Source organism: Lactuca virosa, chromosome 7 (genome assembly GCF_052849685.1).
Source record: "Lactuca virosa cultivar CGN04683 chromosome 7, Lactuca_virosa_CGN04683_v6, whole genome shotgun sequence".
In the NCBI taxonomy this organism is placed as follows: Eukaryota; Viridiplantae; Streptophyta; class Magnoliopsida; order Asterales; family Asteraceae; genus Lactuca; species Lactuca virosa.
In genome coordinates, this window is record NC_136432.1 from 123492686 (window position 1) to 123506243 (window position 13558).

Sequence of the window (13558 nt, forward strand, 5' to 3'; positions counted from 1 at the left end):
GTCCAACAACTTAGACCTCTGCAACCAATCATGACAGTCTTGATTCATACCTACTTCCGACATATGACCGACTGTGGAGGTTCGAATAATATGATATACCAAACATAATTATTCTGGAAGTCAAAACATGCAAAAGAAATATAGTAAACGATCGACAAGAGATAGAAACACTTTACTCATAAATAAAACACCTTTTATTCATCATCTAATGTCAATTACACTTTACAAATTTCAAGGTTATCGAACTACAAAATCTAATATCATCCTTCAGCCCTATGCTCCGAGCATGCTGGAGATGCTTAACTCGAGTCAGTCCCTTCGTGAGGGGATCTGCTGGATTCTCATCCGATGATATCCTCTTTGCCACAAGGAGTCCTTCTTCTATTCGATGTCTGATGAAATGGTATTTTCTGTCCATGTGTCTTGATCTCCCGTGATCCCTTGGTTCCTTGGCTAAGGCAACTGCACTTTCACTATCACATAAAATTTCCATTGGCTCTTTAATAGCTGGTACAACTCCAAGGTCTCCAATGAAGTTCTTCAGCCATATCGCCTCCTTTGCTGCCTCGCTAGCTGCTATATACTTTGATTCGCAAGTTGAATCAGCCACTGTCTCTTGCTTGGAACTCTTCCAAGAAATTGCTCCTCCATTTAAGGTAAAGACCCAGCCTAACTAAGAGCGGAAATTATCCCTATCAGTCTGAAAGCTAGCATCACTATACCCTACAACTCTCAAGTCTTCACTCCCACCGAGGGTAAGGACCCAGTCCTTAGTCCTCCGTAGGTACTTGAGGATATTCTTTTCCGCAATCCAGTGTGCCTTGCCAGGGTTCCCCTGATACCTGCTAACCATGCTCAAAGCAAAGGCTACATCAGGTCGAGTACACGTCATAGCATACATGATCGATCCTACAGCCGAAGCATAAGGTATTCGACTCATTTCTGCTATCTCAGCCTCAGTACTAGGGCTTTGTGTCTTACTCAATCTAGCGTTACTCTGGATGGGTAACTCTCCTTTCTTGGAGTCCTGCATGCCGAATCTCTTCAGCACCTTATCCAAGTAGGTACTCAGACTAAGTCCAATTAGTCTTTTACTCCGGTCTCTCAAGATCTTTATCCCTAGAATATAGGCAGCTTCTCCTAGGTCCTTCATAGAGAAACACTTCCCAAGCCAGGACTTAACTTCCTGCAGAGTTGGGATGTCATTTCCTATGAGTAGTATGTCATCCACATACAATACCAAAAAACTAACTATACTCCCACTAGCCTTGACATATACACAAGATTCATCTTCACTCCTAGAAAAGCCAAATTCTTTGACTTTCTCATCAAAGCAAAGATTCCATCTGCGAGGTGCTTGCTTTAACCCATAAATGGATTTCTCAAGCTTACACACTCTATTAGGGTACTCTGTATTGACAAAACCCTCTGGCTGACTCATGTTAACATCCTCAGCCAACTTTCCATTAAGGAAAGCGGTTTTGACATCCATTTGCCATATTTCATAGTCATGAAATGCAGCTATGGCTAACAGAACCCTAATAGACTTAATCTTGGCCACTGGAGAAAAGGTCTCATCATAATCAACTCCCGGAGTTTGTAAGAAACCCTTTGCAACCAGCCGTGCCTTATAAGTGTGTACATTACCATCCATGTCGGTCTTCTTCTTGAAGATCCATTTGCACCCTACAGTCTTACGACCTGGTATATTCTCAACCAAGTTCCAAACTTGATTGTCATACATGGACTGTATCTCGCTGTCCATTGCCTCTTTCCACTTGGCTGACTCAGGGCCTGCCATGGCTTCCGCGTAACTGTTAGGTTCATCCAGACCTATCAGTGTCTCATCACTGATAAGTGTATCACCTTCCGCAGTAATATGGAATCCATAGTAATGCTCAGGTGCATTCCTAACCCTTGTGGAACGCCTCAGAGGTACAGACTTGTCAATTGGCTCAACAGGAGTTTCCTCCTTAAGTTGAGTGCTAGGGTTTGAAGTTCCTTCACCACTTGACTCTTGAATTTCTTCAAGGTCAACTTGCCTCCCACTGTCTCCTTGGCTTATGAACTCTCTCTCTCGAAAGAAAGCCCTCCTAGCTACAAAGACCACATTCTCACTAGGTCTGTAGAAGAGGTAACCAAAGGATTTCTGTGGGTAGCCGATGAAAATACACCTCTCACTTCGAGGTTCGAGCTTATCATGAGTCTCGCATCTCACGAAAGCATCGCAACCCCAAATCTTAATGTGGTCTAGTTTGGGTACTTTACCAGTCCACATCTCATTAGGAGTTTTGCAACTTTCTTTGTGGGGACTAGATTAAGGATATGGGCGGCAGTCTCTAAGGCATACCCCCAAAATGAGATTGGTAGCGAAGCTCGACTCATCATGGAACGAACCATATCCAACAAGGTTCAATTACGCCTCTCAGCTACACCATTCAACTGCGGTGTCCTGGGAGGTGTCAATTGTGAGACAATCCCACATTCCCTAAGATAGTCGAGGAACTCTGAACTAAGATACTCACCACCTCGATCGGATCGAAGCATCTTAATGTTCCTGCCCAATTGATTGTCGACTTCCTGTTTAAACTCTTTAAACCTCTCAAAATTCTCTGACTTATGCTTGATTAAGTAGACATATCCATATCTACTGTAATCATCAGTAAAAGTCAAATAATAACGATTAGCATCCCTTGTGGTATGTTTGAAGGGCCCACACACATCTGTGTGTATAAGATCCAACAAACCTTCACCCCTATCACAAGAACCTGTGAGGGGTGACTTTATCATTTTTCCAAGTAAGCATGATTCGCAACTATCATCTGACTTTAGGTCAAATGACTCCAAGACTCCATCCTTTTGGAGTTGGCCTATGCGTTTCTTGCTTATATGTCCAAGACGACAATGCCATAATGATGCTTTATCCAAGTTATTATCATTAACAGAATCAATACACAATACATTATTTCCTAAGTTATCAACCACAGATACAGTTTCATACACACCATCACAAGGTAATGCTTTAAAATAAAGAACATTATTAAAGAAAGCATTAATCGAACCAACTTCATTATCAAATGAAAAGGTGAAACCTTGTTTATACAATGCATGAAAGGAAATAATATTTCTTGCTATTTCTGGCGAATAACAAAATTTATCAAATCTAAACTAAACCCAGTACTTAGCGATAAAGTATAAACTCCAATCTTGGTGACAGGTAAAGCTTTCCTATTCCCCATGATTAAGTTTATTCTTCCATGCTCCACATTCTCACTTCTTCTTAGTCCCTGCAAATCAGAACAGATATGAATACCACAATCGGTATCAAGGACCCAAGAGTTAGAATGGGGTGCGTTATTAGATAAGATAGAGTAAATACCTGCATGGTTGGGTTTAACTTTCCCATCCTTCACATCTTGCTGGTACTTTGGGCAGTTCCGCTTCCAATGTGACTTTTCATGGCAATAGAAGCATTCAGCCTCTTTTGGGTCAGAAGAAGGAGTGATGAAACCTTTCTTGGTTCCACTTGAAGAAGAGCCATCAAGGGTCCTAGCCTTGGTACCCTTCGAAGAGGTCTTCCTCTTCTTCCCTCGACCTTTCCCGATTGCCAAAACCGGGGCGGAGTTTGGAGTAGGAGTGTTAACAACCGACTTACCCTTAAGACCTGTTTCTGCGGTCTTGAGGAGTCCCTGAAGTTTGCTGAGTGTGACCTCTTCCTTATTCATGTGATATGTCATGCGAAATTGATCATAGCACGATGGTAAGGAGTGCAAAATGATATCTATTGCAAGCTCCTCAGGGAAGTTCACATTAAGCTTCAGCAACCGATCCACATACCTTTGCATTTTCTGCATGTGGCTCGTGACGGATTCCCCGTCCTTCATCATGGTTGTTATGATAGAGCATGTGATTTGATACCTCTCTTGTCGTGCACTTTGATGGTATCTTTCCATCAGATCTTGGTGCATTTCAAAAGGGTAGAAGTCCTCATAGGACTTTTGGAGTTCCGCTGTCATGGTGGCCAACATGATGCATGCCACTTTTGTAGCATCCCTTTCATGTGCCCGGAAGTCAGCAATCTCCTGGGGAGTTGCAGTGGTCTCATCAATCTCCTTAAGCTCCTTGTCAAGGACATATTCTTTGTCCTCGTAGCGGGTAATCATCCTGATGTTTCTGATCCATTCATTGAAGTTGGATCCATCAAAAGTGACTTTCCCACACAAGCTCATAAGGGTAAAGGAGCCATTAGGATTAGAGCCAGAAGCAGCATTGTTTGAAGACATCTGAAAGAAGAGAACAAGATTAGTTTAGATATTAAGAGGGTCCTTAATAAAACACCCAAATGTAATATTAAGGCTAGGATCCAATCACAATATATTATAACTTAGAAGAGGTATGCCGTAATCCAAGCTATAACATATTTGAAAGGTAGGTGAATGACGATTCACCAACTTCCACCATGAAAAACGAAATATAGATATTAGGTTTTTAATTGGTTCTTAGAAATTCCTAGATTCTTTTGAGATTCAATGAACTTTTCAAAGGCATGTTTCAATCTCGAGTGTGCCCTCCAAGTTTTGTCACTGGGATACCGAGGATCACAAAACGAGGTGTGAAGTAACCATGTAAATTACTTGGTACCCTTAATGTTTATTACTCAATCGATGTGCCGGTTAACCACACGAGCTGCACCGACCTATAATAAACTTTAAGTCACCCTTTACCTACCTTGTTAAGTCCAAGTTAGTGTGCCGGTTAACCACACGAGCTCCACTAACGACTTAAACAAAGTGTAAAGTGTAATTTCATGGATTAGCACCTTATTCACATTTTCCTAAAGTAACTAAGATTGGGAATTTAATAAAAGCATTTAGTTACTTTATGATATTCATCATACTTTTAATGAGAATTTATAAGTCCTTGTCCTACCCGTTCGGCTAACGACCCTCCACCGATCAAGGAAGCGGTGGGTGAGAGTGGACACCCATTAAGTTGCCATTTTATAGGCAACAACCTTATACCCCCCTTATAGACCGACTTCGTGAATGAGGCGTACGAGCGGTAAGACGACTTGGTCTTATACATACATATATATATATATATATATATATATATATATATATATATTAGTAACTTATAATATTATAAAGTATAAGGGTTGAATTTTAACTTTTAAAATTCTAAGGGTTGGAACTAAAGTTTTAATCAAGACTTTACTTGTTCCAAAACTTGAGGGCAAGTTTTGTAAACTTCCAAAACTTTTCATTTCTTATAACTTATGAATTAATTGAGTAATAAAAATGAAGACTCTTCATTTTTATAACTCTTGTGTTCTTTTAATGGCTTTAATAAAAGTGAGACTTTTGGTTTTCCATAACTTGAGAACAAGTTATGGACTCCATTAAAACACATTATGATCATGAATTAAACTACCATGAAGGTTACAAACAATTCCTATGATCATCTAATCTTCATAAGTTCAAGAACATGAATATGAACACTTTCAAGAATCAAAAATTACACTTAAAAAAAACTTGTAATTTTGATAATTGCCATTGTAAATGGATTAGTATAAATATTACACCATCTAAAACAAGTTTTAAAACATCAAAACAGTTTAGAGTAATGTTTCTAGTCCATTTCCAGCAACAAATGTGCAAACTTTCATACGTGCAGAAAACAGAAAAACGATTTTTTTAAAGCAGTTTGCACAAAAAAAAAACAACAAACAAACCTAGGCTCTGATACCACTGATGGGTTTTGAGCATTCTAACACTTCCTAAGTGTACATGCAACCCTAATAACCTTGGATCTATGTTTGTCTAATAATCATGCAAAGTTGAATTCCAAGGTTATATTCCTATCTAGCATACATGGGGAACATTTTTAACTTGAATGAAAGATAGAATAACTTACCTTGTTGTTGATTATGATCCTTGAAACCTTGTGAGCCTAGCACCCCAAGTGTGATGCCTCAAATGCTTCACACAACACCAAATGCAAAGGAGTAAACTTTGAGAGAATCTTACACTTGCAAAATCGGCTCTAGCCCTCTTGTTTCTTAGTGTCACCGATTTTGGGGAGAACACCTTTGTTTATATAGTGTGTTGCATTAGGTAAACCCTAATGTAACATGACTCTTCATTTCATGATCCATGGGTTAACTCCATGGAGCATCCATGGAGCATCCTATGGGTGGAACCCAACTTGATAATCCATGGAGCCTCTTAGCCCACTATATAAGATATGGAAGATTTACATAATCCACCCATATATTTAATTAGTTATCTTTTGATCACTTAATTAATTCTTGATCAAACTAATTAAATAATATTATTAATATATTAGAACTTATAATATATTAATAAACCATAAGTGTTATTTCTCTCATTTTAGTTTATCCAATTGCATGGTGCCATGCAACCCAAATGGACCATGCCGGGTCGGGTCAAGTACATACCATAAATAGTTATGGACTTATACACCTTATCCAACAGGATACTCAACCGCCTTGCGGCTGAGAGCATCGGCCACCATGTTGCCCTTCCCTGGATGGTAAAAGATCTCAAAATCATAATCCTTCACTGCATCCAACCACCTACGCCGCCGCATGTTCATATTTGGCTGATCCATCAAATACCCCAGACTCTTGTGATCCGTGTAGATCGTATAACGGACCCTATAGAGGTAATGCCGCCAAATCTTGAGGGCGAACACCACAGCCCCCAACTCCAAATAATGCGTAGGATAGTTTGCCTCATGAGGCTTTAGCTGCCTCGTAGCGTAAACGATAACGCAACCCCTCTACATCACAACTGCCCCCAAGCCTGTGATCAACACATCATAATAAACCACAAAATCATCAACGCCCTCTGGCAAGGTCAGAATCGGCATCTCACACAATTTCTGCCTCAACATCTCAAAATCTTCCTGTTGCACAGACCCCTAATAAAACGTGATGATCTTCTTCATCAACCGAGTCAAAGGATCTGCTATCTTGGAGAAATCCCGAATAAATATCCGATAGTAACCTGCCAAACCAAGAAAACTCCGAATCTCAGATGGACACTTTAGAATCTCGTATCTCATCACTGCCTCGACCTTGGCCGGATCGACCAGAATACCGTTCTGGTTGACAAGGTTCCCTAGAAAATGCACCTCGCACAATCAGAACTCACACTTGGAGAACTTCTCATACAGTCTCTCCCACCTCAAGGTCTCCAATACCTCCCTCAGATACTCCTCATGTAGCTCCTGGGTCTTATAATAGACCAGGATGTCATCGTTAAACACAATGACATACCGATCCAACATGGGTCTGCATACGCGACTCATGAGGTCCATGAATGCTGCTGGAGCACTGGTGAGCCCGAAGGGCATCACCACGAACTTGTAATGACCATAACGAGTCCGGAAGGCTGTCTTTTGCGTATCCTCTTCTCTGACCCTCATCTGATGATAATCCGAACGCAGATTAATCTTGGAAAACCAAGATGCACCCTGAAGCTGGTCAAAAAAATCGTCAATCGTCGGGAGTGGATAATGGTTCTTCACTGTTAGCTTATTCTGCTCCCGGTAGTCAATACACATCCGATATGACCCATCATTCTTCTTCACAAACAGGATCGGCGCTCCCCATGGCGAACTACTCGGCCGAATGAACCCTTTGTCTAACAGCTTCTACAGCTGTGTAGAATACTCCTACATCTCTATAGGTGCTCACTGAGAAGGTGCTTTGTCTATCGGAGCCGCACCAGGAAGCAAGTCAATCCGAAACTCCACTAGCCTCTACAGAGGCACTCCGGGCAAGTCATCAGGGAACACATCCGAATATTCCCTAACAACCAGAACATCATCCATAGTCGCCTTACCCTTCTCCCGGGTATCCATAACATAGGCGATAAATTCGAAACAACCTTGCTGAAGATAGCGTCTGGCCCTAGCTGTTGAAAATAAAAGTGGCCCGCACTGAACACCCTCTCCCTAACTACCAAATCTACCCCACTTGGGGTTCGGATACGCACCAACTGCTGCTCGCAATCAATCACTGCCCCATTCGGGCTCAACCAATCCATCCCACATCATAACTTTTCTCTCACGCAGGGGAATATGAACCAATCAATTACATACCGCTCTCTGAACAACTCAATAAGACAAACCCGATGAACCCTAGATACTCGGACAATTGCTTATAAATAATCTCAACCTCTAACGGAAAATTCAACTCCCCTGGACGATCAGGAAGCCTCTAAGCGCAAGAGATACAAAAGATCGGGAAGCCCCCGAATCAAATAATACCAAGCTAGAGATACCGTTCACAAGGCACGATCCTAAAACAAAGCACACACATATAAGCATACAAATCAACATAAATAAATAGACAAGGATAAGATACATACCCGTCACCATATCAGGTGTTGCATGAGCCTCCTTAGCTGTCAGCTGAAAAGCCCTGTTCCTCACAACAGGCGCATCCGCCTTGCCCTGACGACCATTAGTAATCCGTAAAGTCACTGGAGCAGGTGCTACCACTGGTCCTACTACTACTAAACTCGGGTAATTAGCCTTCTTATGGCCCCTCGGATTGCAATGAAAGCAAATCAGACAAGATAGCTGGGTGGTGGTGGTAGTAGTATAATCCCTGTTGATATGACCTGTCCTGCCGTACATTAAGTTGCCAGAACCACCCACCCTGCACGCCCCAACGTGTGCCTTTCTGCACTTGCCACAATGACCCAGAACTTACTGGCCTCTCGATCTCGAGTCAAAAACCTTGGGCCTCTTGCTCGAACCCTCTGAACCCTAAACTTGATCCGGTTTCCTCTTCCTCTCTATCTCCAAGTCAATCTCTCTCTCTCTCTCTCTCTCTCTCTCTCTCTCTCTCTTTGGCCCTTGCTATCATATCATCCAGTGTCCTGCAACTGGATCGGCTCGCAAACTGCCTGATATCACTCTTCACCATCTTATGGTACCTCGCATTCTTCATCTCCTCATCCGCCACATACTGCAAAACCAATAACGCCCTCTCACGAAACATAGCAGTGATCTCCACTATCGTCTCAGTAGTCTGGCGAAGGTCCTGGAACTCCCTCGCCAACTGCTGGACCTTAATCACAGGTGCAAACTCAGCCCAAAATCTTGTCAGAAAATTCTCCTAAGTCATGGACTAAATCGCCTCGCTTCCCAAGGCATGTCCAACCTCCTCCCACCAATCTCAAGCTCTGTCTTTCAAAAGACATGATGCAAGTGTGACCTTTGCCTCATCAGGATAAAGCTAGATCGGAAAGCGTTCCCGAAATCTGCTAACCAACGCTTGCTCACAATTAGGTCCATCTTCCCGAAGAACTCTGGGGCTCCACATACCTAGAACTCACAAAAAGTTAAAGTGCGAGCTCCCATCATCACAACCATATCATAACGAAAAGCGCCTAATTGCTCATCCAAAATCTTTAGGTTACCCTCCTTGACTGCGTTGAAGATCAGAGGAGTCTGCTTAAGAATAATACAGGTAATCTTAGTCGAAATGAACTCCCGCATCTGATCATCCAAATGTTCGACTCCAAAGCTCGAACCTGAATTCTCACCCACACTAGAACCACAACCAGATCCTCCTGGAGTGACCACCATACTAAAAATGGACCATTCAAACCCTTAGAACACATACACACACACACACACACACACACACATATATATATATATATATATATATATATATATATATATATATATATATATATATATATATAATCATCGAGGAATCCCATACTCTACAAGCTTCCCAGTATCATCGCGGCTTTCCTTGACTCGAGTACGGATCCTCTGCTTTCAGTAGTATGGGCCCGTACTACCTTCTACATTTATCCATACTTTCCTCAAGTAGTGTGCTGTTGCCCTAGTTTTTCCTAGGGCAACCCCCACACTACTCTCCGCCATCAACTGCAGAAGGAACTCGCCTAACACCCTCTTGACTAGCTCACAAATATAATCACATATCACCGACACTAGATAATTCTTCGAATGAAAGGTCTCACACTACAACGGTTGGAATCAGACAAGAGCTATGTAACAAAGTTAAAACGAAACCTTTTAAAATTATATAGTCTCAATGATGTGTAACTTAGCATATTTTCTTAGGGGGTGTTTGGATTAGCTTATTAGCTTACTTGTGGTGGGAATAAACAATAAGCAAGGGGGAGATGCTTATAAGAATTAGCTTATTTAGCTTATTCCTAACATAATAAGCTGATTTTTAAGGATTTTATTCAACCACTTAAACTTAGCTTATTGTGGTGGGAATAAGCAATAAGCAAGAAGCACCCTCTTTTATTCCTATTCAAACACCCCTTACTAGCTAGATGAAGTTAATGAGAGCTCTTAAAATCACAAAGCAAGCAAAATTTGAGCGTTGAGTAATCGGAATCGAGCATAACCTAAACAGGTAATCATATCACTGACTGATCAGTACTAGCATGCAAGTCTACAAGCTCATACAACAGGCATACAAAGGCATCTCTTCTAGATCCTTAGCCCAAGCTAGCATGCGATTCACAGATTCATAATTCAATGCATAATCATAAAACAAATATGGATATTTTGGGAAAACTTACTTGAGCTCGGTCGATTACATGCTCCATACCCCTTTCTTTTATTAGAAAAACGCTTTAATAAAACTTTTTAGTTTATAAAAATCTACCAAACCCTCTGTTTGAGTTTTGATACACCTAATGGTATGCACAAATCCCTCAAACCAAGGCTCTGATACCAACTTGTAATGTCCCAAAAAATTAAGACCAAAAATTTCATTTTAATAATAGTAAAATCATCATCCAAAACGTGTTCGTAAAACCATAAAAGAAAATCAGAGTATGTCAATAATCATCCAAGTACATCAAATCACAAAATGTGGAACAACGTGGTGTGGGTGATGCAATCATCCCGAGCCTTTTCCCTTCGATCCGGAAGTACCTGAAACATAAAATGCAAACCGTAAGCACGAAGCTTAGTGAGTTCCCCAAAATACCTCATGCCATACATATCAAACATACAATGGGCCACGCCCAACAACCATCAGGCCCCTTCGGGCATTGAGTCCCGTTCGGAACAGATCTATTAATAATATGAGATGGGCTCCATCTCATTACATTCATCAGGCCCCGCCAGGTATATATATATAGACACGTAAAACACATGCAAGGATTTAATCAAAGTTAGTGCCCAAAGATCATGTTTTGAGTCTAGTATCTCCATAATTTTTTCCTTGGACTGTTGGTGACCGGAACTATGGTGAAAATTATCATTTTCACTGTCTGGTCCAAAATTTGCTGCGTTGATATATTGTTTTGTAAATCACAGAAAACTAATTACGCTTAGTGTAATATATCCATGGAAAGGCATTGAGTTGAAATTTATGGATATGAAATAATATTGTATATTGAAGGGGTCCAAGGGGAGAAAACTAGATCTTGAATAGGCTGTTGTTTTGAAGTTAAAAGTTGGAATTGGAACTAGGGGTTAATTAGTTTGGATTATAGGCTAAGGTTTCTTATGATGGAAGGTGTGTCCAAGCTCATTAACTATTAGTAATATTTCTAATAACAACATGGTCCTCTTGGGTTTCGCTCAAGACTCAAATTAAGTAAAATTGGTAAAGGAGATGGTTTAATAATTAATTAAAAACTAATTACAAAACAATTTGGGAATTAATTAACAGTTTAATTAATAGAAAATTTTAATATCAATTAATCTATAGTTGATTAATCAGGAATATTCTAGAACCCTAGGAAGAAGGGTGGTGGATGAAAATTCCCTTTGGATAAGGGGAACTACGTTCTTAGGGTTATCCATCCCAGACGGGCTTGAGGATAAAACCAAGGAAGGTATCCAAGGCTATAAATAGGGCCTTAGCGATTCATTCTTCCATGCTCATTCTTGGCTTGAAGTTTCATATCTTCTTTCTTTCTCCTTCTGGAAGAATCTCCTATAGTTCATCCCCTCCTAGTTATTTTGATTCTTCTCTTTGAGTTCATTGGGTGTGAACAAAGAGATAGATTCTGATTTGGGTCCTGATCATCCAAACAAGGTGGCACACACAAGTGCTCAAACGCGAAGGTCTTTGGCTACAAAAGAAGTATGCAATTCTTCCTTTGTATTTTTGTTTTCTATGGTAGATGTAATTAGTATGAAACCATATATCCAAAGGTTGCATGTACACTTAGGTATGTTGTAGTTTCGATTTTTTCTTTCCCTAGTTTAGAGTGTATTTGATGCGTAAAAACCTAACAGTGGTATCAGAGCCATTGGTTGATAACTACATTCACCCAAGATCCATAGTTTCTGTACATGCTTGATTTAAATTGAATGAAAGAAGAAAGATTAAAAAATCATAATTGAAAAAACCTTTAATCGCAACTCACGATATGAGAACTTGCCGGATTAGGGTTTCCCTATTTTTAAAATTTTTAAAATTTGATGATTTACTAAATATGGATAAATACCATATTTAGAATATTTTAAATCTAGAAAATTGATAAATATTATTTAAATATGATTATTTAAATTTGAATATTTATTTATTATTTAAATAGTGAATTTAGATGTTTAATATTGTTTATAATAGTGATCTATGAATTTGAATATTAACCCCTCGTGATTTATTAATTATTACATTGCGTCCTCGCAATTAGTTAGAAGTAATATTAGACAACCAAATTTAAAGAGTTTTAAATTAGCCCATTATATACATTAGAATTATATCTACTATATGTATCAGAAAGTTACAACATATGTCACATGTTTTAAATATTGACATTGTCAGTCTTATCATTACTAGACTCACCCATTCTAATGTAGGGGTTTAAGGAGTTCTCTATGATTCCTTATATGGTCGGTTTTTAATATGCGTCGTTCTTACCACCCTCACCGCCCTATTGCATTTTGAGAATTGAGTTTATGAAAGGGATTGATAGTGATAATGGTCAATCTAAAAGTATTCTAAATACAAGAATAAAACAAAAAACCATTTTAATTTAAAGTGAATCTGATGTTATCCATAAAAATTTCACATTCTCTTTATAACTTGTTGATGAAGCTCGTGTCGTTAATCGACACGTCAATTTGAGAGTATAAGTAGGGAATGATGTGAGACTTTTGAATCTCAAGGGTAACTTGAGTCGGGGAGCACATAATTTTATGTGGTTGGTTCACCATCTGTTCAATGATCCGCGACATCCCCATCATTGAATTTGAAATAAACATAATCCCAGATTAACATGCCATTGATAGTCAACGAATCTCAAAGATCTAGGAATTTCATAGTGATCAAAATTGACAAAGAGTTTTGTCTACGTAAATGACTTTGTGGAGTGTTTACGATATCCCTTTAAATATCATGAAGCCAAATATGGATCCTAGCCTTAATCTAATAATTTGATTTAGGGTGATTATTTATTAAGGATTTTACATATCGAACTAATTGGAATCTTATAATTTGTAGATGTCGATCCTAGTCAAGAACAACAACAATCCTCCTCTTCCTCCTCCTCCTCTATCAACTCAA